Source organism: Leuresthes tenuis, unplaced genomic scaffold (assembly GCF_036924035.1).
Source record: "Leuresthes tenuis unplaced genomic scaffold, fLeuTen1.0.hap1 SCAF_1, whole genome shotgun sequence".
Taxonomy (NCBI): Eukaryota; Metazoa; Chordata; class Actinopteri; order Atheriniformes; family Atherinopsidae; genus Leuresthes; species Leuresthes tenuis.
The window spans coordinates 12285896-12308432 of record NW_027325355.1 but is presented as its reverse complement, the minus strand read 5'-3'; the positions used below and the strand labels follow the sequence as shown (position 1 = coordinate 12308432).

The window sequence follows — 22537 nt, the reverse complement described above, 5'->3', positions numbered from 1 at the left end:
GAAGTGATCTGAGATTCTCAGTTTCAACTGCAGATAATAATCACGACAGGGAAGAAGATGTGCCCACTACGCATCAGCCTTTCTCGGCAATTATCTGGTTACATAGAGGAACTGTATGATTCCAGTACCTATATAATTCACATTTGTCACAGACATTGTTGCTTACGGCCACACCACCCTGAACATGCCCGACCTCGTCTGATCTCGGAAGCCAAGCAGGGTTGGGCCTGGTTAGTACTTGGATGGGAGACCGCTTGGGAATACCAGGTGCTGTAAGATTTTTCTCTTCTCTCTACCACCTGCATGTCTTTTGTTGCAACGTCTGATCACCCTGTGACACATGAGGAAGTTGGTCATCTTCAGCTGCTGCTGCTTTGTTGGCAGACACGAAGTGATCTGAGAGTCTCAGTTTCAACTGCAGGTAATAATCACATCAGGGATGAAGATATGCCCACTACATATCAGCCTTTCTCGGCAATTATCTGGTTACATAGAGTAACCGTATGATTCCAGTACCTATATAATGCACATTGTTCACAGATATTGTTGCTTACGGCCACACCACCCTGAACATGCCCAACCTCGTCTGATCTTGGGAAGCCAAGCAGGGTTGGGCCTGGTTATTACTTGGATGGGAGACTTCTTGGGAATACCAGCTGTTGTAAGCTTTTTCTCTTCTCTCTACCACCTACATGTCTTTTGTTGCAACGTCTGATCACCCTGTGACACATGAGGAAGTTGGTCATCTTCAGCTGCTGCTGCTTTGTTGGCAGACACGAAGTGATCTGAGATTCTAAGTTTCAACTGCAGATAATAATCACGTCAGGGAAGAAGATGTGCCCACTACAAGTTAGCCTTTCTCGGCAATTATCTGGTTACATAGTGTAACCGTATGATTCCAGTACCGATATAATGCACATTTGTCACAGACATTGTTGCTTACGGCTACACCACCCTGAACATGCCCGACCTTGTCTGATCTCGGAAGCCAAGCAGGGTTGGGCCTGGTTAGTACTTGGATGGGAGACCGCTTGGGAATACCAGGTGCTGTAAGGTTGTTCTCTTCTCTCTACCACATGCATGTCTTTTGTTGCAACGTCTGATCACCCTGTGACACATGAGGAAGTTGGTCATCTTCAGCTGCTGCTGCTTTGTTGGCAGACACGAAGTGATCTGAGAGTCTCAGTTTCCGCTGGAGAGAATAATCACGACAGGGAAGAAGATGTGCCCACTACATATCATTCTTTCTCGGCAATTATCTGGTTACATAGAGGAACTGTATGATTCCAGTACCTATATAATGCACATTTGTTACAGACATTGTTGCTTACGGCCAAACCACCCTGAATATACCAGACCTCGTCTGACCTTGGAAACCAAGCAGGGTTGGGCCTAGTTAGTACTTGGATGGGAGACCGCTTGGGAATACCAGGTGCTGTAAGCTATTTCTCTTCTCTCTTCCACCTGCATGTCTTTTGTTGCAACGTCTGATCACCCTGTGACACATGAGGAAGTTGGTCATCTTCAGCTGCTGCTGCTTTGTTGGCAGACACAAAGTGATCTGAGATTCTCAGTTTCAACTACAGATAATAATCACATCAAGGATGAAGATTTGCCAGCTGCAAGTTAGCCTTTCTCGGCAATTATCTGGTTACATAGTGTAACCGTATGATTCCAGTACCTATATAATGCACATTGTTCACAGATATTGTTGCTTACGGCCACACCACCCTGAATATGCCCAACCTCGTATGATCTCAGAAGCCAAGCAGGGTTGGGCCTGGTTAGTACTTGGATGGGAGACTACTTGGGAATACCAGCTGTTGTAAGCTTTTTCTCTTCTCTCTACCACCTACATGTCTTTTGTTGCAACGTCTGATCACCCTGTGACACATGAGGAAGTTGGTCATCTTCAGCTGCTGCTGCTTTGTTGGCAGACACGAAGTGATCTGAGATTCTAAGTTTCAACTGCAGATAATAATCACGTCAGGGAAGAAGATGTGCCCACTACAAGTTAGCCTTTCTCTGCAATTATCTGATTACATAGAGGAACTGTATGATTCCAGTACCGATATAATGCACATTTGTCACAGACATTGTTGCTTACGGCCACACCACCCTGAACATGCCCGACCTCGTCTGATCTCGGAAGCCAAGCAGGGTTGGGCCTGGTTAGTACTTGGATGGCAGACTGCTTGGGAATACCAGGTGCTGTAAGCTTTTTCTCTTCTCTCTACCACCTGCATGTCTTTTGTTGCAACGTCTGATCACCCTGTGACACATGAGGAAGTTGGTCATCTTCAGCTGCTGCTGCTTTGTTGGCAGACACAAAGTGATCTGAGATTCTCAGTTTCAACTACAGATAATAATCACATCAAGGATGAAGATTTGCCAGCTGCAAGTTAGCCTTTCTCGGCAATTATCTGGTTACATAGTGTAACCGTATGATTCCAGTACCTATATAATGCACATTGTTCACAGATATTGTTGCTTACGGCCACACCACCCTGAATATGCCCGACCTCGTCTGATCTCGGAAGCCAAGCAGGGTTGGGCCTGGTTAGTACTTGGATCGGAGACAGCTTGGGAATACCAGGTGCTGTAAGCTTTTAGTCTTCTCTCTACCACCTGCATGTCTTTTGTTGCAACGTCTGATCACCCTGTGACACATGAGGAAGTTGGTCATCTTCAGCTGCTGCTGCTTTGTTGGCAGACACGAAGTGATCTGAGATTCTAAGTTTCAACTGCAGATAATAATCACGTCAGGGAAGAAGATGTGCCCACTACAAGTTAGCCTTTCTCTGCAATTATCTGATTACATAGAGGAACTGTATGATTCCAGTACCGATATAATGCACATTTGTCACAGACATTGTTGCTTACAGCCACACCACCCTGAATATGCCCGACCTCGTCTGATCTCGGAAGCCAAGCAGGGTTGGGCCTAGTTAGTACTTGGATGGGAGACCGCTTGGGAATACCAGGTGCTGTAAGCTTTTTCTCTACCACCTACATGTCTTTTGTTGCAACGTCTGATCACCCTGTGACACATGAGGAAGTTGGTCATCTTCAGCTGCTGCTGCTTTGTTGGCAGACACGAAGTGATCTGAGATTCTAAGTTTCAACTGCAGATAATAATCACATCAGGGATGAAGATGTGCCCACTACATATCAGCCTTTCTCTGCAATTATCTGGTTACATAGAGTAACCGTATGATTCCAGTACCTATATAATGCACATTTGTCACAGACATTGTTGCTTACAGCCACACCACCCTGAATATGCCAACCCTCGTCTGATCTCGGAAGCCAAGCAAGGTTGGGCCTGGTTAGTACTTGGATGGGAGACTGCTTATGAATACCAGGTGCTGTAAGCTTTTTCTCTTCTCTCTAGCACCTGCATGTCTTTTGTTGCAACGTCTGATCACCCTGTGACACATGAGGAAGTTGGTCATCTTCAGCTGCTGCTGCTTTGTTGGCAGACACGAAGTGATCTGAGATTCTCAGTTTCAACTGCAGATAATAATCACGACAGGGAAGAAGATGTGCCCACTACGCATCAGCCTTTCTCGGCAATCATCTGGTTACATAGAGGAACTGTATGATTCCAGTACCGATATAATGCACATTTGTCACAGACATTGTTGCTTACGGCCACACCACCCTGAACATGCCCGACCTCGTCTGATCTCGGAAGCCAAGCAGGGTTGGGCCTGGTTAGTACTTGGATGGGAGACCGCTTGGGAATACCAGGGGCTTTAAGCTTTTTCTCTTCTCTCTACCACCTGCATGTCTTTTGTTGCAACGTCTGATCACCCTGTGACACATGAGGAAGTTGGTCATCTTCAGCTGCTGCTGCTTTTTGGCAGACACTAAGTGATCTGAGAGTCTCAGTTTCAACTGCATGTAATAATCACATCTGGGATGAAGATGTGCCCACTACATATCAGCCTTTCTCGGTAATTATCTGCTTACATAGAGGAACTGTATGATTCCAGTACCTATATAATGCACATTGTTCACAGATATTGTTGCTTACGGCCACACCACCCTGAATATGCCCGACCTCGTCTGATCTCGGAAGCCAAGCAGGGTTGGGCCTGGTTAGTACTTGGATGGGAGACTGCTTTGGAATACCAGGTGCTGTAAGCTTTTTCTCTTCTCTCTACCACCTGCATGTCTTTTGTTGCAACGTCTGATCACCCTTTGACACATGAGGAAGTTGGTCATCTTCAGCTGCTGCTGCTTTGTTGGCAGACACGAAGTGATCTGAGAGTCTCAGTTTCAACTGCAGGTAATAATCACATCAGGGATGAAGATATGCCCACTACATATCAGCCTTTCTCGGCAATTATCTGGTTACATAGAGGAACCGTATGATTCCAGTACCTATATAATGCACATTGTTCACAGATATTGTTGCTTACGGCCACACCACCCTGAATATGCCCGACCTCGTCTGATCTCGGAAGCCAAGCAGGGTTGGGCCTGGTTATTACTTGGATGGGAGACTTCTTGGGAATACCAGCTGTTGTAAGCTTTTTCTCTTCTCTCTACCACCTACATGTCTTTTGTTGCAACGTCTGATCACCCTGTGACACATGAGGAAGTTGGTCATCTTCAGCTGCTGCTGCTTTGTTGGCAGACACGAAGTGATCTGAGATTCTAAGTTTCAACTGCAGATAATAATCACGTCAGGGAAGAAGATGTGCCCACTACAAGTTAGCCTTTCTCGGCAATTATCTGATTACATAGAGGAACTGTATGATTCCAGTACCGATATAATGCACATTTGTCACAGACATTGTTGCTTACGGCCACACCACCCTGAACATGCCCGACCTCGTCTGATTTCGGAAGCCAAGCAGGGTTGGTCCTGGTTAGTACTTGGATGGGAGACTACTTGGGAATACCAGGTGCTGTAAGCTTTTTCTCTACCACCTACATGTCTTTTGTTGCAACGTCTGATCACCCTGTGACACATGAGGAAGTTGGTCATCTTCAGCTGCTGCTGCTTTGTTGGCAGACACGAAGGGATCTGAGAGTCTCAGTTTCAACTGCAGATAATAATCACATCAGGGATGAAGATGTGCCCACTACATATCAGCCTTTCTCTGCAATTATCTGGTTACATAGAGTAACCGTATGATTCCAGTACCTATATAATGCACATTACTCACAGATATTGTTGCTTACGGGCCACACCACCCTGAACATGCCCAACCTCGTCTGATCTCGGGAAGCCAAGCAGGGTTGGGCCTGGTTATTACTTGGATGGGAGACTTCTTGGGAATACCAGCTGTTGTAAGCTTTTTCTCTTCTCTCTACCACCTACATGTCTTTTGTTGCAACGTCTGATCACCCTGTGACACATGAGGAAGTTGGTCATCTTCAGCTGCTGCTGCTTTGTTGGCAGACACGAAGTGATCTGACATTCTAAGTTTCAACTGCAGATAATAATCACGTCAGGGAAGAAGATGTGCCCACTACAAGTTAGCCTTTCTCGGCAATTATCTGATTACATAGAGGAACTGTATGATTCCAGTACCGATATAATGCACATTTGTCACAGACATTGTTGCTTACGGCCACACCACCCTGAACATGCCCGACCTCGTCTGATCTCGGAAGCCAAGCAGGGTTGGGCCTGGTTAGTACTTGGATGGGAGACTACTTGGGAATACCAGGTGCTGTAAGCTTTTTCTCTTCTCTCTACCACCTGCATGTCTTTTGTTGCAACGTCTGATCACCGTGTGACACATGAGGAAGTTGGTCATCTTCAGCTGCTGCTGCTTTGTTGGCAGACACGAAGTGATCTGAGAGTCTCAGTTTCCGCTGGAGAGAATAATCACGACAGGGAAGAAGATGTGCCCAATACGCATCAGCCTTTCTCGGCAATTATCTGGTTACATATAGGAACTGTATGATTCCAGTACCTATATAATGCACATTTGTCAAAGACATTGTCGCCTACGGCCAAACCACCCTGAACATGCCCGACCTCGTCTGATCTCGGAAACCAAGCAGGGTTGGGCCTAGTTAGTACTTGGATGGGAGACCGCTTGGGAATACCAGGTGCTGTAAGCTATTTCTCTTCTCTCTTCCACCTGCATGTCTTTTGTTGCAACGTCTGATCACCCTGTGACACATGAGGAAGTTGGTCATCTTCAGCTGCTGCTGCTTTGTTGGCAGACACAAAGTGATCTGAGATTCTCAGTTTCAACTACAGATAATAATCACATCAAGGATGAAGATTTGCCAGCTGCAAGTTAGCCTTTCTCGGCAATTATCTGGTTACATAGTGTAACCGTATGATTCCAGTACCTATATAATGCACATTTGTGACAGACATTGTTGCTTACAGCCACACCACCCTGAATATGCCTGACCTCGTCTGATCTCGGAAGCCAAGCAGGGTTGGGCCTAGTTAGTACTTGGATGGGAGACCGCTTGGGAATACCAGGTGCTGTAAGCTTTTTCTCTTCTCTCTACCACATGCATGTCTTTTGTTGCAACGTCTGATCACCCTGTGACACATGAGGAAGTTGGTCATCTTCAGCTGCTGCTGCTTTTTGGCAGACACGAAGTGATCTGAGATTCTAAGTTTCAACTGCAGATAATAATCACGTCAGGGAAGAAGATGTGCCCACTACAAGTTAGCCTTTCTCTGCAATTATCTGATTACATAGAGGAACTGTATGATTCCAGTACCGATATAATGCACATTTGTCACAGACATTGTTGCTTACGGCCACACCACCCTGAACATGCCCGACCTCGTCTGATCTCAGAAGCCAAGCAGGGTTGGGCCTGGTTAGTACTTGGATGGCAGACTGCTTGGGAATACCAGGTGCTGTAAGCTTTTTCTCTTCTCTCTACCACCTGCATGTCTTTTGTTGCAACGTCTGATCACCCTGTGACACATGAGGAAGTTGGTCATCTTCAGCTGCTGCTGCTTTGTTGGCAGACACGAAGTGATCTGAGAGTCTCAGTTTCAACTGCAGGTAATAATCACATCAGGGATGAAGATATGCCCACTATATATCAGCCTTTCTTGGCAATTATCTGGTTACATAGAGTAACCGTATGATTCCAGTACCTATATAATGCACATTTGTGACAGACATTGTTGCTTACAGCCACACCACCCTGAATATGCCCGACCTCGTCTGATCTCGGAAGCCAAGCAGGGTTGGGCCTAGTTAGTACTTGGATGGGAGACCGCTTGGGAATACCAGGTGCTGTAAGCTTTTTCTCTACCACCTACATGTCTTTTGTTGCAACGTCTGATCACCCTGTGACACATGAGGAAGTTGGTCATCTTCAGCTGCTGCTGCTTTGTTGGCAGACACGAAGGGATCTGAGAGTCTCAGTTTCAACTGCAGATAATAATCACATCAGGGATGAAGATGTGCCCACTACATATCAGCCTTTCTCTGCAATTATCTGGTTACATAGAGTAACCGTATGATTCCAGTACCTATATAATGCACATTTGTCACAGACATTGTTGCTTACAGCCACACCACCCTGAATATGCCAACCCTCGTCTGATCTCGGAAGCCAAGCAAGGTTGGGCCTGGTTAGTACTTGGATGGGAGACTGCTTATGAATACCAGGTGCTGTAAGCTTTTTCTCTTCTCTCTAGCACCTGCATGTCTTTTGTTGCAACGTCTGATCACCCTGTGACACATGAGGAAGTTGGTCATCTTCAGCTGCTGCTGCTTTGTTGGCAGACACGAAGTGATCTGAGATTCTCAGTTTCAACTGCAGATAATAATCACGACAGGGAAGAAGATGTGCCCACTACGCATCAGCCTTTCTCGGCAATCATCTGGTTACATAGAGGAACTGTATGATTCCAGTACCGATATAATGCACATTTGTCACAGACATTGTTGCTTACGGCCACACCACCCTGAATATGCCCGACCTCGTCTGATCTCGGAAGCCAAGCAGGGTTGGGCCTGGTTATTACTTGGATGGGAGACTTCTTGGGAATACCAGCTGTTGTAAGCTTTTTCTCTTCTCTCTACCACCTACATGTCTTTTGTTGCAACGTCTGATCACCCTGTGACACATGAGGAAGTTGGTCATCTTCAGCTGCTGCTGCTTTGTTGGCAGACACGAAGTGATCTGAGATTCTAAGTTTCAACTGCAGATAATAATCACGTCAGGGAAGAAGATGTGCCCACTACAAGTTAGCCTTTCTCGGCAATTATCTGATTACATAGAGGAACTGTATGATTCCAGTACCGATATAATGCACATTTGTCACAGACATTGTTGCTTACGGCCACACCACCCTGAACATGCCCGACCTCGTCTGATTTCGGAAGCCAAGCAGGGTTGGTCCTGGTTAGTACTTGGATGGGAGACTACTTGGGAATACCAGGTGCTGTAAGCTTTTTCTCTACCACCTACATGTCTTTTGTTGCAACGTCTGATCACCCTGTGACACATGAGGAAGTTGGTCATCTTCAGCTGCTGCTGCTTTGTTGGCAGACACGAAGGGATCTGAGAGTCTCAGTTTCAACTGCAGATAATAATCACATCAGGGATGAAGATGTGCCCACTACATATCAGCCTTTCTCTGCAATTATCTGGTTACATAGAGTAACCGTATGATTCCAGTACCTATATAATGCACATTACTCACAGATATTGTTGCTTACGGGCCACACCACCCTGAACATGCCCAACCTCGTCTGATCTCGGGAAGCCAAGCAGGGTTGGGCCTGGTTATTACTTGGATGGGAGACTTCTTGGGAATACCAGCTGTTGTAAGCTTTTTCTCTTCTCTCTACCACCTACATGTCTTTTGTTGCAACGTCTGATCACCCTGTGACACATGAGGAAGTTGGTCATCTTCAGCTGCTGCTGCTTTGTTGGCAGACACGAAGTGATCTGACATTCTAAGTTTCAACTGCAGATAATAATCACGTCAGGGAAGAAGATGTGCCCACTACAAGTTAGCCTTTCTCGGCAATTATCTGATTACATAGAGGAACTGTATGATTCCAGTACCGATATAATGCACATTTGTCACAGACATTGTTGCTTACGGCCACACCACCCTGAACATGCCCGACCTCGTCTGATCTCGGAAGCCAAGCAGGGTTGGGCCTGGTTAGTACTTGGATGGGAGACCGCTTGGGAATACCAGGTGCTGTAAGGTTTTTCTCTTCTCTCTACCACATGCATGTCTTTTGTTGCAACGTCTGATCACCCTGTGACACATGAGGAAGTTGGTCATCTTCAGCTGCTGCTGCTTTGTTGGCAGACACGAAGTGATCTGAGAGTCTCAGTTTCAACTGCAGGTAATAATCACATCAGGGATGAAGATGTGCCCACTACATATCAGCCTTTCTTGGCAATTATCTGGTTACATAGTGTAACCGTATGATTCCAGTACCTATATAATGCACATTTGTCACAGACATTGTTGCTTACGGCCACACCACCCTGAACATGCCCTACCTCGTCTGATCTCGGAAGCCAAGCAGGGTTGGTCCTGGTTAGTACTTGGATGGGAGACTACTTGGGAATACCAGGTGCTGTAAGCTTTTTCTCTTCTCTCTACCACCTGCATGTCTTTTGTTGCAACGTCTGATCACCGTGTGACACATGAGGAAGTTGGTCATCTTCAGCTGCTGCTGCTTTGTTGGCAGACACGAAGTGATCTGAGAGTCTCAGTTTCCGCTGGAGAGAATAATCACGACAGGGAAGAAGATGTGCCCAATACGCATCAGCCTTTCTCGGCAATTATCTGGTTACATAGAGGAACTGTATGATTCCAGTACCTATATAATGCACATTTGTCAAAGACATTGTCGCCTACGGCCAAACCACCCTGAACATGCCCGACCTCGTCTGATCTCGGAAGCCAAGCAGGGTTGGGCCTGGTTAGTACTTGGATGGGAGACCGCTTGGGAATACCAGGTGCTGTAAGCTATTTCTCTTCTCTCTTCCACCTGCATGTCTTTTGTTGCAACGTCTGATCACCCTGTGACACATGAGGAAGTTGGTCATCTTCAGCTGCTGCTGCTTTGTTGGCAGACACAAAGTGATCTGAGATTCTCAGTTTCAACTACAGATAATAATCACATCAAGGATGAAGATTTGCCAGCTGCAAGTTAGCCTTTCTCGGCAATTATCTGGTTACATAGTGTAACCGTATGATTCCAGTACCTATATAATGCACATTGTTCACAGATATTGTTGCTTACGGCCACACCACCCTGAATATGCCCAACCTCGTCTGATCTCGGAAGCCAAGCAGGGTTGGGCCTGGTTAGTACTTGGATGGGAGACTACTTGGGAATACCAGGTGCTGTTAGCTTTTTCTCTTCTCTCTACCACCTACATGTCTTTTGTTGCAACGTCTGATCACCCTGTGAAACATGAGGAAGTTGGTCATCTTCAGCTGCTGCTGCTTTGTTGGCAGACACAAAGTGATCTGAGAGTCTCAGTTTCAACTGCAGGTAATAATCACATCAGGGATGAAGATGTGCCCACTACATATCAGCCTTTCTCGGCAATTATCTGGTTACATAGAGTAACCGTATGATTCCAGTACCTATATAATGCACATTTGTGACAGACATTGTTGCTTACAGCCACACCACCCTGAATATGCCTGACCTCGTCTGATCTCGGAAGCCAAGCAGGGTTGGGCCTAGTTAGTACTTGGATGGGAGACCGCTTGGGAATACCAGGTGCTGTAAGCTTTTTCTCTTCTCTCTACCACATGCATGTCTTTTGTTGCAACGTCTGATCACCCTGTGACACATGAGGAAGTTGGTCATCTTCAGCTGCTGCTGCTTTTTGGCAGACACGAAGTGATCTGAGATTCTAAGTTTCAACTGCAGATAATAATCACGTCAGGGAAGAAGATGTGCCCACTACAAGTTAGCCTTTCTCTGCAATTATCTGATTACATAGAGGAACTGTATGATTCCAGTACCGATATAATGCACATTTGTCACAGACATTGTTGCTTACGGCCACACCACCCTGAACATGCCCGACCTCGTCTGATCTCAGAAGCCAAGCAGGGTTGGGCCTGGTTAGTACTTGGATGGGAGACTGCTTGGGAATACCAGGTGCTGTAAGCTTTTTCTCTTCTCTCTACCACCTGCATGTCTTTTGTTGCAACGTCTGATCACCCTGTGACACATGAGGAAGTTGGTCATCTTCAGCTGCTGCTGCTTTGTTGGCAGACACGAAGTGATCTGAGAGTCTCAGTTTCAACTGCAGGTAATAATCACATCAGGGATGAAGATATGCCCACTACATATCAGCCTTTCTTGGCAATTATCTGGTTACATAGAGTAACCGTATGATTCCAGTACCTATATAATGCACATTTGTGATAGACATTGTCGCTTACGGCCAAACCACCCTAAACATGCCCGACCTCGTCTGATCTCGGAAGCCAAGCAGGGTTGGGCCTGGTTAGTACTTGGGTGGGAGACTACTTGGGAATACCAGGTGCTGTAAGCTTTTTCTCTTCTCTCTAGCACCTGCATGTCTTTTGTTGCAACGTCTGATCACCCTGTGACACATGAGGAAGTTGGTCATCTTCAGCTGCTGCTGCTTTGTTGGCAGACACAAAGTGATCTGAGAGTCTCAGTTTCCATTGGAGAGAATAATCACGACAGGGAAGAAGATGTGCCCAATACGCATCAGCCTTTCTCTGCAATTATCTGGTTACATCGAGGAACTGTATGATTCCAGTACCTATATAATGCACATTTGTCACAGACATTGTTGCTTACAGCCACACCACCCTGAAAATACCCGACCTCGTCTGATCTCGGAAGCCAAGCAGGGTTGGGCCTGGTTAGTACTTGGATGGGAGACTACTTGGGAATACCAGGTGCTGTAAGCTTTTTCTCTTCTCTCTAGCACCTGCATGTCTTTTGTTGCAACGTCTGATCACCCTGTGACACATGAGGAAGTTGGTCATCTTCAGCTGCTGCTGCTATGTTGGCAGACACGAAGTGATCTGAGAGTCTCAGTTTCCGCTGGAGAGAATAATCACGACAGGGAAGAAGATGTGCCCAATACGCATCAGCCTTTCTCGGCAATTATCTGGTTACATCGAGGAACTGTATGATTCCAGTACCTATATAATGCACATTTGTCACAGACATTGCTGCTTACAGCCACACCACCCTGAATATGCCCGACCTTGTCTGATCTCGGAAGCCAAGCAGGGTTGGGCCTGGTTAGTACTTGGATGGGAGACTATTTTGGAATACCAGGTGCTGTAAGCTTTTTCTCTTCTCTCTAGCACCTGCATGTCTTTTGTTGCAACGTCTGATCATCCTGTGACACATGAGGAAGTTGGTCATCTTCAGCTGCTGCTGCTATGTTGGCAGTCACGAAGTGATCTGAGAGTCTCAGTTTCCACTGGAGAGAATAATCACGACAGGGAAGAAGATGTGCCCAATACGCATCAGCCTTTCTCTGCAATTATCTGGTTACATCGAGGAACTGTATGATTCCAGTACCTATATAATGCACATTTGTCACAGACATTGTTGCTTACAGCCACACCACCCTGAAAATACCCGACCTCGTCTGATCTCGGAAGCCAAGCAGGGTTGGGCCTGGTTAGTACTTGGATGGGAGACTACTTGGGAATACCAGGTGCTGTAAGCTTTTTCTCTTCTCTCTAGCACCTGCATGTCTTTTGTTGCAACGTCTGATCACCCTGTGACACATGAGGAAGTTGGTCATCTTCAGCTGCTTCTTTGTTGGCAGACACGAAGTGATCTGAGATTCTAAGTTTCAACTGCAGATAATAATCACGTCAGGGAAGAAGATGTGCCCACTACAAGTTAGCCTTTCTCGGCAATTATCTGATTACATAGAGGAACTGTATGATTCCAGTACCGATATAATGCACATTTGTCACAGACATTGTTGCTTACGGCCACACCACCCTGAACATTCCCGACCTCGTCTGATCTCGGAAGCCAAGCAGGGTTGGACCTGGTTAGTACTTGGATGGGAGACCGCTTGGGAATACCAGGGGCTTTAAGCTTTTTCTCTTCTCTCTACCACCTGCATGTCTTTTGTTGCAACGTCTGATCACCCTGTGACACATGAGGAAGTTGGTCATCTTCAGCTGCTGCAGCTTTGTTGGCAGACACGAAGTGATCTGAGAGTCTCAGTTTCCGCTGGAGAGAATAATCACGACAGGGAAGAAGATGTGCCCAATACGCATCAGCCTTTCTCGGCAATTATCTGGTTACATAGAGGAACTGTATGATTCCAGTACCTATATAATGCACATTTGTTACAGATATTGTTGCTTACGGCCACACCACCCTGAACATACCCGACCTCGTCTGATCTTGGAAGCCAAGCAGGGTTGGGCCTGGTTATTACTTGGATGGGAGACCGCTTGGGAATACCAGGTGCTGTAAGCTTTTTCTCTTCTCTCTACCACCTGCATGTCTTTTGTTGCAACGTCTGATCACCCTGTGACACATGAGGAAGTTGGTCATCTTCAGCTGCTGCTGCTTTGTTGGCAGACACGAAGTGATCTGAGATTCTAAGTTTCAACTGCAGATAATAATCACGTCAGGGAAGAAGATGTGCCCACTACAAGTTAGCCTTTCTCGGCAATTATCTGGTTACATAGAGGAACCCTATGATTCCAGTACCTATATAATGCACATTGTTCACAGATATTGTTGCTTACGGCCACACCACCCTGAATATGCCCGATCTCAGAAGCCAAGCAGGGTTGGGCCTGGTTAGTACTTGGATGGGAGACTGCTTGGGAATACCAGGTGCTGTAAGCTTTTTCTCTTCTCACTACCCCCTGCATGTTTTTTGTTGCAACGTCTGATCACCCTGTGACACATGAGGAAGTTGGTCATCTTCAGCTGCTGCTGCTTTGTTGGCAGACACGAAGTGATCTGAGAGTCTCAGTTTCAACTACAGGTAGTAATCACATCAAGGATGAAGATATGCCCACTACATATCAGCCTTTCTCGGCAATTATCTGGTTACATAGAGGAACCGTATGATTCCAGTACCTATATAATGCACATTGTTCACAGATATTGTTGCTTACGGCCACACCACCCTGAACATGCCCAACCTCGTCTGATCTCGGAAGCCAAGCAGGGTTCGGCTTGGTTATTACTTGGATGGGAGACTTCTTGGGAATACCAGCTGTTGTAAGCTTTTTCTCTTCTCTCTACCACCTACATGTCTTTTGTTGCAACGTCTGATCACCCTGTGACACATGAGGAAGTTGGTCATCTTCAGCTGCTGCTGCTTTGTTGGCAGACACGAAGTGATCTGAGATTCTAAGTTTCAACTGCAGATAATAATCACGTCAGGGAAGAAGATGTGCCCACTACAAGTTAGCCTTTCTCGGCAATTATCTGATTACATAGAGGAACTGTATGATTCCAGTACCGATATAATGCACATTTGTCACAGACATTGTTGCTTACGGCCACACCACCCTGAATATGCCCGACCTCGTCTGATCTCGGAAGCCAAGCAGGGTTGGGCCTGGTTAGTACTTGGATGGGAGACTACTTGGGAATACCAGGTGCAGTAAGCTTTTTTTCTTCTCTCTACCATCTACATGTCTTTTGTTGCAACGTCTGATCACCCTGTGACACATGAGGAAGTTGGTCATCTTCAGCTGCTGCTGCTTTGTTGGCAGACACGAAGTGATCTGAGAGTCTCAGTTTCAACTGCAGGTAATAATCACATCAGGGATGAAGATGTGCCCACTACATATCAGCCTTTCTCGGCAATTATCTGGTTACATAGTGTAACCGTATGATTCCAGTATCTATATAATGCACATTTGTCACAGACATTGTTGCTTACGGCCACACCACCCTGAACATGCCCGACCTCGTCTGATCTCGGAAGCCAAGCAGGGTTGGGCCTAGTTAGTACTTGGATGGGAGACTACTTGGGAATACCAGGTGCTGTAAGCTTTTAGTCTTCTCTCTACCACCTGCATGTCTTTTGTTGCAACGTCTGATCACCCTGTGACACATGAGGAAGTTGGTCATCTTCAGCTGCTGCTGCTTTGTTGGCAGACACGAAGTGATCTGAGAGTCTCAGTTTCAACTACAGGTAGTAATCACATCAAGGATGAAGATATGCCCACTACATATCAGCCTTTCTCGGCAATTATCTGGTTACATAGAGGAACCGTATGATTCCAGTACCTATATAATGCACATTGTTCACAGATATTGTTGCTTACGGCCACACCACCCTGAACATGCCCAACCTCGTCTGATCTCGGAAGCCAAGCAGGGTTGGGCCTGGTTATTACTTGGATGGGAGACTTCTTGGGAATACCAGCTGTTGTAAGCTTTTTCTCTTCTCTCTACCACCTACATGTCTTTTGTTGCAACGTCTGATCACCCTGTGACACATGAGGAAGTTGGTCATCTTCAGCTGCTGCTGCTTTGTTGGCAGACACGAAGTGATCTGAGAGTCTCAGTTTCAACTGCAGGTAATAATCACGTCAGGGAAGAAGATGTGCCCACTACAAGTTAGCCTTTCTCGGCAATTATCTGATTACATAGAGGAACTGTATGATTCCAGTACCGATATAATGCACATTTGTCACAGACATTGTTGCTTACGGCCACACCACCCTGAACATGCCCGACCTCGTCTGATCTCGGAAGCCAAGCAGGGTTGGGCCTGGTTAGTACTTGGATGGGAGACCGCTTGGGAATACCAGGTGCTGTAAGCTTTTTCTCTTCTCTCTACCACATGCATGTCTTTTGTTGCAACGTCTGATCACCCTGTGACACATGAGGAAGTTGGTCATCTTCAGCTGCTGCTGCTTTGATGGCAGACACGAAGTGATCTGAGAGTCTCAGTTTCAACTGCAGGTAATAATCACATCAGGGATGAAGATGTCCCCACTACATATCAGCCTTTCTCGGCAATTATCTGGTTACATAGTGTAACCGTATGATTCCAGTACCTATATAATGCACATTTGTGACAGACATTGTTGCTTACGGCCAAACCACCCTGAATATACCAGACCTCGTCTGATCTTGGAAGCCAAGCAGGGTTGGGCCTAGTTAGTACTTGGATGGGAGACCGCTTGGGAATACCAGGTGCTGTAAGCTATTTCTCTTCTCTCTACCACCTGCATGTCTTTTGTTGCAACGTCTGATCACCCTGTGACACATGAGGAAGTTGGTCATCTTCAGCTGCTGCTGCTTTGTTGGCAGACACAAAGTGATCTGAGAGTCTCAGTTTCAACTGCAGGTAATAATCACATCAGGGATGAAGATGTGCCCACTACATATCAGCCTTTCTCGGCAATTATCTGGTTACATAGAGTAACCGTATGATTCCAGTACCTATATAATGCACATTTGTGACAGACATTGCTGCTTACAGCCACACCACCCTGAATATGCCCGACCTCGTCTGATCTCGGAAGCCAAGCAGGGTTGGGCCTAGTTAGTACTTGGATGGGAGACCGCTTGGGAATACCAGGTGCTGTAAGCTTTTTCTCTTCTCTCTACCACATGCATGTCTTTTGTTGCAACGCCTGATCACCCTGTGACACATGAGGAAGTTGGTCATCTTCAGCTGCTGCTGCTTTGTTGGCAGACACGAAGTGATCTGAGAGTCTCAGTTTCAACTACAGGTAGTAATCACATCAGGGATGAAGATGTGCCCACTACATATCAGCCTTTCTTGGCAATTATCTGGTTACATAGAGGAACTGTATGATTCCAGTACCGATATAATGCACATTTGTCACAGACATTGTTGCTTACGGCCACACCACCCTGAACATGCCCTACCTCGTCTGATCTCGGAAGCCAAGCAGGGTTGGTCCTGGTTAGTACTTGGATGGGAGACTACTTGGGAATACCAGGTGCTGTAAGCTTTTTTTCTTCTCTCTACCATCTACATGTCTTTTGTTGCAACGTCTGATCACCGTGTGACACATGAGGAAGTTGGTCATCTTCAGCTGCTGCTGCTTTGTTGGCAGACACGAAGTGATCTGAGAGTCTCAGTTTCCGCTGGAGAGAATAATCACGACAGGGAAGAAGATGTGCCCAATACGCATCAGCCTTTCTCGGCAATTATCTGGTTACATAGTGTAACCGTATGATTCCAGTACCTATATAATGCACATTGTTCACAGATATTGTTGCTTACGGCCACACCACCCTGAATATACCCAACCTCGTCTGATCTCGGAAGCCAAGCAGGGTTGGACCTGGTTAGTACTTGGATGGGAGACTGCTTGGGAATACCACGTGCTGTAAGCTTTTTCTCTTCTCTCTACCACCTGCATGTCTTTTGTTGCAACGTCTGATCACCCTGTGACACATGAGGAAGTTGGTCATCTTCAGCTGCTGCTGCTTTGTTGGCAGACACGAAGTGATCTGAGAGTCTCAGTTTCAACTACAGGTAGTAATCACATCAAGGATGAAGATATGCCCACTACATATCAGCCTTTCTCGGCAATTATCTGGTTACATAGAGGAACCGTATGATTCCAGTACCTATATAATGCACATTGTTCACAGATATTGTTGCTTACGGCCACACCACCCTGAACATGCCCAACCTCGTCTGATCTCGGAAGCCAAGCAGGGTTGGGCCTGGTTATTACTTGGATGGGAGACTTCTTGGGAATACCAGCTGTTGTAAGCTTTTTCTCTTCTCTCTACCACCTACATGTCTTTTGTTGCAACGTCTGATCACCCTGTGACACATGAGGAAGTTGGTCATCTTCAGCTGCTGCTGCTTTGTTGGCAGACACGAAGTGATCTGAGAGTCTCAGTTTCAACTGCAGGTAATAATCACGTCAGGGAAGAAGATGTGCCCACTACAAGTTAGCCTTTCTCGGCAATTATCTGATTACATAGAGGAACTGTATGATTCCAGTACCGATATAATGCACATTTGTCACAGACATTGTTGCTTACGGCCACACCACCCTGAACATGCCCGACCTCGTCTGATCTCGGAAGCCAAGCAGGGTTGGGCCTGGTTAGTACTTGGATGGGAGACCGCTTGGGAATACCAGGTGCTGTAAGCTTTTTCTCTTCTCTCTACCACATGCATGTCTTTTGTTGCAACGTCTGATCACCCTGTGACACATGAGGAAGTTGGTCATCTTCAGCTGCTGCTGCTTTGATGGCAGACACGAAGTGATCTGAGAGTCTCAGTTTCAACTGCAGGTAATAATCACATCAGGGATGAAGATGTCCCCACTACATATCAGCCTTTCTCGGCAATTATCTGGTTACATAGTGTAACCGTATGATTCCAGTACCTATATAATGCACATTTGTGACAGACATTGTTGCTTACGGCCAAACCACCCTGAATATACCAGACCTCGTCTGATCTTGGAAGCCAAGCAGGGTTGGGCCTAGTTAGTACTTGGATGGGAGACCGCTTGGGAATACCAGGTGCTGTAAGCTATTTCTCTTCTCTCTACCACCTGCATGTCTTTTGTTGCAACGTCTGATCACCCTGTGACACATGAGGAAGTTGGTCATCTTCAGCTGCTGCTGCTTTGTTGGCAGACACAAAGTGATCTGAGAGTCTCAGTTTCAACTGCAGGTAATAATCACATCAGGGATGAAGATGTGCCCACTACATATCAGCCTTTCTCGGCAATTATCTGGTTACATAGAGTAACCGTATGATTCCAGTACCTATATAATGCACATTTGTGACAGACATTGCTGCTTACAGCCACACCACCCTGAATATGCCCGACCTCGTCTGATCTCGGAAGCCAAGCAGGGTTGGGCCTAGTTAGTACTTGGATGGGAGACCGCTTGGGAATACCAGGTGCTGTAAGCTTTTTCTCTTCTCTCTACCACATGCATGTCTTTTGTTGCAACGCCTGATCACCCTGTGACACATGAGGAAGTTGGTCATCTTCAGCTGCTGCTGCTTTGTTGGCAGACACGAAGTGATCTGAGAGTCTCAGTTTCAACTACAGGTAGTAATCACATCAGGGATGAAGATGTGCCCACTACATATCAGCCTTTCTTGGCAATTATCTGGTTACATAGAGGAACTGTATGATTCCAGTACCGATATAATGCACATTTGTCACAGACATTGTTGCTTACGGCCACACCACCCTGAACATGCCCTACCTCGTCTGATCTCGGAAGCCAAGCAGGGTTGGTCCTGGTTAGTACTTGGATGGGAGACTACTTGGGAATACCAGGTGCTGTAAGCTTTTTTTCTTCTCTCTACCATCTACATGTCTTTTGTTGCAACGTCTGATCACCGTGTGACACATGAGGAAGTTGGTCATCTTCAGCTGCTGCTGCTTTGTTGGCAGACACGAAGTGATCTGAGAGTCTCAGTTTCCGCTGGAGAGAATAATCACGACAGGGAAGAAGATGTGCCCACTACATATCATTCTTTCTCGGCAATTATCTGGTTACATAGAGGAACTGTATGATTCCAGTACCTATATAATGCACATTTGTCACAGACATTGTTGCTTACGGCCACACCACCCTGAATATACCCAACCTCGTCTGATCTCGGAAGCCAAGCAGGGTTGGACCTGGTTAGTACTTGGATGGGAGACTGCTTGGGAATACCACGTGCTGTAAGCTTTTTCTCTTCTCTCTACCACCTGCATGTCTTTTGTTGCAACGTCTGATCACCCTGTGACACATGAGGAAGTTGGTCATCTTCAGCTGCTGCTGCTTTGTTGGCAGACACGAAGTGATCGGAGAGTCTCAGTTTCAACTGCAGGTAATATTCACATCAGGGATTAAGATGTGCCCAATACATATCATTCTTTCTCTGCAATTATCTGGTTACATAGAGTAACCATATGATTCCAGTACCTATATAATGCACATTGTTCACAGATATTGCTGCTTATGGCCACACCACCCTGAACATGCCCAACCTCGTCTGATCTTGGAAGCCAAGCAGGGTTGGGCCTGGTTAGTACTTGGATGGGAGACTACTTGGGAATACCAGGTGCTGTAAGCTATTTCTCCTCTCTCTACCACCTGCATGTCTTTTGTTGCAACGTCTGATCACCCTGTGACACATGAGGAAGTTGGTCATCTTCAGCTGCTGCTGCTTTTTTGGCAGACACGAAGTGATCTGAGATTCTCAATTTCAACTGCAGATAATAATCACGACAGGGAAGAAGATGTGCCCACTACATATCAGCCTTTCTCGGCAATTATCTGGTTACATAGAGTAACCGTATGATTCCAGTACCTATATAATGCACATTTGTGACAGACATTGCTGCTTACAGCCACACCACCCTGAATATGCCCGACCTCGTCTGATCTCGGAAGCCAAGCAGGGTTGGGCCTGGTTAGTACTTGGATGGGAGACCGCTTGGGAATACCAGGTGCTGTAAGCTTTTTCTCTTCTCTCTACCACCTGCATGTCTTTTGTTGCAACGTCTGATCACCCTGTGACACATGAGGAAGTTGGTCATCTTCAGCTGCTGCTGCTTTGTTGGCAGACACGAAGTGATCTGAGAGTCTCAGTTTCAACTGCAGGTAATAATCACATCAGGGATGAAGATGTGCCCACTACATATCAGCCTTTCTCTGCAATTATCTGGTTACATAGTGTAACCGTATGATTCCAGTACCTATATAATGCACATTGTTCACAGATATTGTTGCTTACGGCCACACCACCCTGAAAATGCCTGACCTCGTCTGATCTCGGAAGCCAAGCAGGGTTGGGCCTGGTTAGTACTTGGATGGGAGACTGCTTGGGAATACCAGGTGCTGTAAGCTTTTTCTCTTCTCTCTACCACATGCATGTCTTTTGTTGCAACGTCTGATCACCCTGTGACACATGAGGAAGTTGGTCATCTTCAGCTGCTGCTGCTTTGTTGGCAGACACGAAGTGATCTGAGAGTCTCAGTTTCAACTACAGGTAGTAATCACATCAAGGATGAAGATATGCCCACTACATATCAGCCTTTCTTGGCAATTATCTGGTTACATAGAGGAACTGTATGATTCCAGTACCTATATAATTCACATTTGTAACAGACATTGTCGCTTACGGCCAAACCACCCTGAACATGCCCGACCTCGTCTGATCTCGGAAGCCAAGCAGGGTTGGGCCTGGTTAGTACTTGGATGGGAGACTACTTGGGAATACCAGGTGCTGTAAGCTTTTTCTCTTCTCTCTACCACCTGCATGTCTTTTGTTGCAACGTCTGATCACCCTGTGACACATGAGGAAGTTGGTCATCTTCAGCTGCTGCTGCTTTGTTGGCAGACAAAAGTGATCTGAGAGTCTCAGTTTCAACTACAGGTAGTAATCACATCAAGGATGAAGATATGCCCACTACATATCAGCCTTTCTTGGCAATTATCTGGTTACATAGAGGAACTCTATGATTCCAGTACCTATATAATGCACATTTGTGACAGACATTGTCGCTTACGGCCAAACCACCCTGAACATGCCCGACCTCATCTGATCTCGGAAGCCAAGCAGGGTTGGGCCTGGTTAGTACTTGGGTGGGAGACTACTTGGGAATACCAGGTGCTGTAAGCTTTTTCTCTTCTCTCTACCACCTACATGTCTTTTGTTGCAACGTCTGATCACCCTGTGACACATGAGGAAGTTGGTCATCTTCAGCTGCTGCTGCTTTGTTGGCAGACACGAAGTGATCTGAGAGTCTCAGTTTCAACTGCAGGTAATAATCACATCAGGGATTAAGATATGCCCACTACATATCAGCCTTTCTTGGCAATTATCTGGTTACATAGAGGAACTCTATGATTCCAGTACCTATATAATGCACATTTGTGACAGACATTGTTGCTTACAGCCACACCACCCTGAATTTGCCCGACCTCGTCTGATCTCGGAAGCCTAACAAGGTTGGGCCTGGTTAGTACTTGGATGGGAGACCGCTTGGGAATACCAGGTGCTGTAAGCTTTTTTTCTTCTCTCTACCATCTACATGTCTTTTGTTGCAACGTCTGATCACCCTGTGACACATGAGGAAGTTGGTCATCTTCAGCTGCTGCTGCTTTGTCGGCAGACACGAAGTGATCTGAAAGTCTCAGTTTCAACTACAGGTAGTAATCACATCAAGGATGAAGATGTGCCCACTACAAATTAGCCTTTCTCTGCAATTATCTGGTTACATAGTGTAACCGTATGATTCCAGTACCTATATAATGCACATTGTTCACAGATTTTGTTGCTTACGGCCAAACCACCCTGAAAATGCCTGACCTCGTCTGATCTCGGAAGCCAAGCAGGGTTGGGCCTGGTTAGTACTTGGATGGGAGACTGCTTGGGAATACCAGGTGCTGTAAGCTTTTTCTCTTCTCTCTACCACATGCATGTCTTTTGTTGCAACGTCTGATCACCCTGTTACACATGAGGAAGTTGGTCATCTTCAGCTGCTGCTGCTTTGTTGGCAGACACGAAGTGATCTGAGATTCTCAGTTTCAACTGCAGATAATAATCACGACAGGGAAGAAGATGTGCCCACTACAAG

At 46.2% G+C, this 22537-nt stretch overlaps 1 protein-coding gene, 30 non-coding genes and 26 pseudogenes across 31 annotated transcripts in view; all 57 read left to right on the top strand.

Annotated features, from left to right (window-relative positions):
- Positions 1-22537, top strand: part of LOC140291809 (NLR family CARD domain-containing protein 3-like) — a 562338-nt gene that overhangs the window by 252459 nt on the left and 287342 nt on the right. The gene's annotated exons all lie outside the window — the stretch shown is intronic.
- On the top strand, positions 161-279 carry LOC140285289 (5S ribosomal RNA). The gene has a single exon (XR_011910388.1). It is a non-coding gene; the product is annotated as a 5S ribosomal RNA (ribosomal RNA).
- Positions 549-668, top strand: LOC140294489 (5S ribosomal RNA; annotated as a pseudogene).
- On the top strand, positions 938-1056 carry LOC140299668 (5S ribosomal RNA; annotated as a pseudogene).
- On the top strand, positions 1326-1444 carry LOC140300329 (5S ribosomal RNA; annotated as a pseudogene).
- LOC140294139 (5S ribosomal RNA) lies at positions 1714-1832 on the top strand (annotated as a pseudogene).
- Positions 2102-2220, top strand: LOC140298082 (5S ribosomal RNA). Its single transcript, XR_011913761.1, has one exon. It is a non-coding gene; the product is annotated as a 5S ribosomal RNA (ribosomal RNA).
- LOC140297874 (5S ribosomal RNA) lies at positions 2490-2608 on the top strand. Its single transcript, XR_011913571.1, has one exon. It is a non-coding gene; the product is annotated as a 5S ribosomal RNA (ribosomal RNA).
- Positions 2878-2996, top strand: LOC140290258 (5S ribosomal RNA). The gene has a single exon (XR_011912336.1). It is a non-coding gene; the product is annotated as a 5S ribosomal RNA (ribosomal RNA).
- On the top strand, positions 3259-3377 carry LOC140296132 (5S ribosomal RNA; annotated as a pseudogene).
- LOC140298891 (5S ribosomal RNA) lies at positions 3647-3765 on the top strand. The gene has a single exon (XR_011914489.1). It is a non-coding gene; the product is annotated as a 5S ribosomal RNA (ribosomal RNA).
- LOC140297432 (5S ribosomal RNA) lies at positions 4034-4152 on the top strand. Its single transcript, XR_011913167.1, has one exon. It is a non-coding gene; the product is annotated as a 5S ribosomal RNA (ribosomal RNA).
- On the top strand, positions 4422-4540 carry LOC140272282 (5S ribosomal RNA; annotated as a pseudogene).
- On the top strand, positions 4810-4928 carry LOC140299902 (5S ribosomal RNA; annotated as a pseudogene).
- LOC140309272 (5S ribosomal RNA) lies at positions 5581-5699 on the top strand. Its single transcript, XR_011916365.1, has one exon. It is a non-coding gene; the product is annotated as a 5S ribosomal RNA (ribosomal RNA).
- Positions 5969-6087, top strand: LOC140298215 (5S ribosomal RNA). Its single transcript, XR_011913882.1, has one exon. It is a non-coding gene; the product is annotated as a 5S ribosomal RNA (ribosomal RNA).
- On the top strand, positions 6357-6475 carry LOC140297857 (5S ribosomal RNA). The gene has a single exon (XR_011913556.1). It is a non-coding gene; the product is annotated as a 5S ribosomal RNA (ribosomal RNA).
- On the top strand, positions 6744-6862 carry LOC140301073 (5S ribosomal RNA; annotated as a pseudogene).
- LOC140290247 (5S ribosomal RNA) lies at positions 7132-7250 on the top strand. The gene has a single exon (XR_011912335.1). It is a non-coding gene; the product is annotated as a 5S ribosomal RNA (ribosomal RNA).
- Positions 7513-7631, top strand: LOC140296131 (5S ribosomal RNA; annotated as a pseudogene).
- On the top strand, positions 7901-8019 carry LOC140272277 (5S ribosomal RNA; annotated as a pseudogene).
- Positions 8289-8407, top strand: LOC140299901 (5S ribosomal RNA; annotated as a pseudogene).
- On the top strand, positions 9060-9178 carry LOC140289932 (5S ribosomal RNA). The gene has a single exon (XR_011912303.1). It is a non-coding gene; the product is annotated as a 5S ribosomal RNA (ribosomal RNA).
- On the top strand, positions 9448-9566 carry LOC140309832 (5S ribosomal RNA; annotated as a pseudogene).
- LOC140286862 (5S ribosomal RNA) lies at positions 9836-9954 on the top strand. Its single transcript, XR_011911324.1, has one exon. It is a non-coding gene; the product is annotated as a 5S ribosomal RNA (ribosomal RNA).
- LOC140300291 (5S ribosomal RNA) lies at positions 10224-10342 on the top strand (annotated as a pseudogene).
- Positions 10612-10730, top strand: LOC140297856 (5S ribosomal RNA). The gene has a single exon (XR_011913555.1). It is a non-coding gene; the product is annotated as a 5S ribosomal RNA (ribosomal RNA).
- Positions 10999-11117, top strand: LOC140298315 (5S ribosomal RNA). The gene has a single exon (XR_011913973.1). It is a non-coding gene; the product is annotated as a 5S ribosomal RNA (ribosomal RNA).
- LOC140298187 (5S ribosomal RNA) lies at positions 11387-11505 on the top strand. Its single transcript, XR_011913857.1, has one exon. It is a non-coding gene; the product is annotated as a 5S ribosomal RNA (ribosomal RNA).
- LOC140299043 (5S ribosomal RNA) lies at positions 11775-11893 on the top strand. Its single transcript, XR_011914629.1, has one exon. It is a non-coding gene; the product is annotated as a 5S ribosomal RNA (ribosomal RNA).
- On the top strand, positions 12163-12281 carry LOC140300752 (5S ribosomal RNA; annotated as a pseudogene).
- LOC140299030 (5S ribosomal RNA) lies at positions 12551-12669 on the top strand. The gene has a single exon (XR_011914618.1). It is a non-coding gene; the product is annotated as a 5S ribosomal RNA (ribosomal RNA).
- LOC140305770 (5S ribosomal RNA) lies at positions 12936-13054 on the top strand (annotated as a pseudogene).
- LOC140297733 (5S ribosomal RNA) lies at positions 13324-13442 on the top strand. The gene has a single exon (XR_011913443.1). It is a non-coding gene; the product is annotated as a 5S ribosomal RNA (ribosomal RNA).
- On the top strand, positions 13712-13820 carry LOC140290246 (5S ribosomal RNA; annotated as a pseudogene).
- LOC140296701 (5S ribosomal RNA) lies at positions 14090-14208 on the top strand (annotated as a pseudogene).
- On the top strand, positions 14478-14596 carry LOC140297925 (5S ribosomal RNA). Its single transcript, XR_011913618.1, has one exon. It is a non-coding gene; the product is annotated as a 5S ribosomal RNA (ribosomal RNA).
- On the top strand, positions 14866-14984 carry LOC140297956 (5S ribosomal RNA). The gene has a single exon (XR_011913646.1). It is a non-coding gene; the product is annotated as a 5S ribosomal RNA (ribosomal RNA).
- Positions 15254-15372, top strand: LOC140291944 (5S ribosomal RNA; annotated as a pseudogene).
- Positions 15642-15760, top strand: LOC140298392 (5S ribosomal RNA). Its single transcript, XR_011914044.1, has one exon. It is a non-coding gene; the product is annotated as a 5S ribosomal RNA (ribosomal RNA).
- LOC140299760 (5S ribosomal RNA) lies at positions 16030-16148 on the top strand (annotated as a pseudogene).
- LOC140290236 (5S ribosomal RNA) lies at positions 16418-16536 on the top strand. The gene has a single exon (XR_011912334.1). It is a non-coding gene; the product is annotated as a 5S ribosomal RNA (ribosomal RNA).
- Positions 16806-16924, top strand: LOC140309821 (5S ribosomal RNA; annotated as a pseudogene).
- On the top strand, positions 17194-17312 carry LOC140315852 (5S ribosomal RNA; annotated as a pseudogene).
- On the top strand, positions 17582-17700 carry LOC140291943 (5S ribosomal RNA; annotated as a pseudogene).
- On the top strand, positions 17970-18088 carry LOC140298380 (5S ribosomal RNA). Its single transcript, XR_011914033.1, has one exon. It is a non-coding gene; the product is annotated as a 5S ribosomal RNA (ribosomal RNA).
- Positions 18358-18476, top strand: LOC140299759 (5S ribosomal RNA; annotated as a pseudogene).
- On the top strand, positions 18746-18864 carry LOC140290225 (5S ribosomal RNA). The gene has a single exon (XR_011912333.1). It is a non-coding gene; the product is annotated as a 5S ribosomal RNA (ribosomal RNA).
- On the top strand, positions 19134-19252 carry LOC140309817 (5S ribosomal RNA; annotated as a pseudogene).
- LOC140315847 (5S ribosomal RNA) lies at positions 19522-19640 on the top strand (annotated as a pseudogene).
- On the top strand, positions 19910-20028 carry LOC140297841 (5S ribosomal RNA). The gene has a single exon (XR_011913541.1). It is a non-coding gene; the product is annotated as a 5S ribosomal RNA (ribosomal RNA).
- Positions 20298-20416, top strand: LOC140298699 (5S ribosomal RNA). The gene has a single exon (XR_011914322.1). It is a non-coding gene; the product is annotated as a 5S ribosomal RNA (ribosomal RNA).
- On the top strand, positions 20686-20804 carry LOC140291976 (5S ribosomal RNA). Its single transcript, XR_011912504.1, has one exon. It is a non-coding gene; the product is annotated as a 5S ribosomal RNA (ribosomal RNA).
- On the top strand, positions 21074-21192 carry LOC140266063 (5S ribosomal RNA). Its single transcript, XR_011906737.1, has one exon. It is a non-coding gene; the product is annotated as a 5S ribosomal RNA (ribosomal RNA).
- LOC140302413 (5S ribosomal RNA) lies at positions 21461-21579 on the top strand. Its single transcript, XR_011914966.1, has one exon. It is a non-coding gene; the product is annotated as a 5S ribosomal RNA (ribosomal RNA).
- LOC140303691 (5S ribosomal RNA) lies at positions 21849-21967 on the top strand (annotated as a pseudogene).
- On the top strand, positions 22237-22355 carry LOC140292331 (5S ribosomal RNA). Its single transcript, XR_011912537.1, has one exon. It is a non-coding gene; the product is annotated as a 5S ribosomal RNA (ribosomal RNA).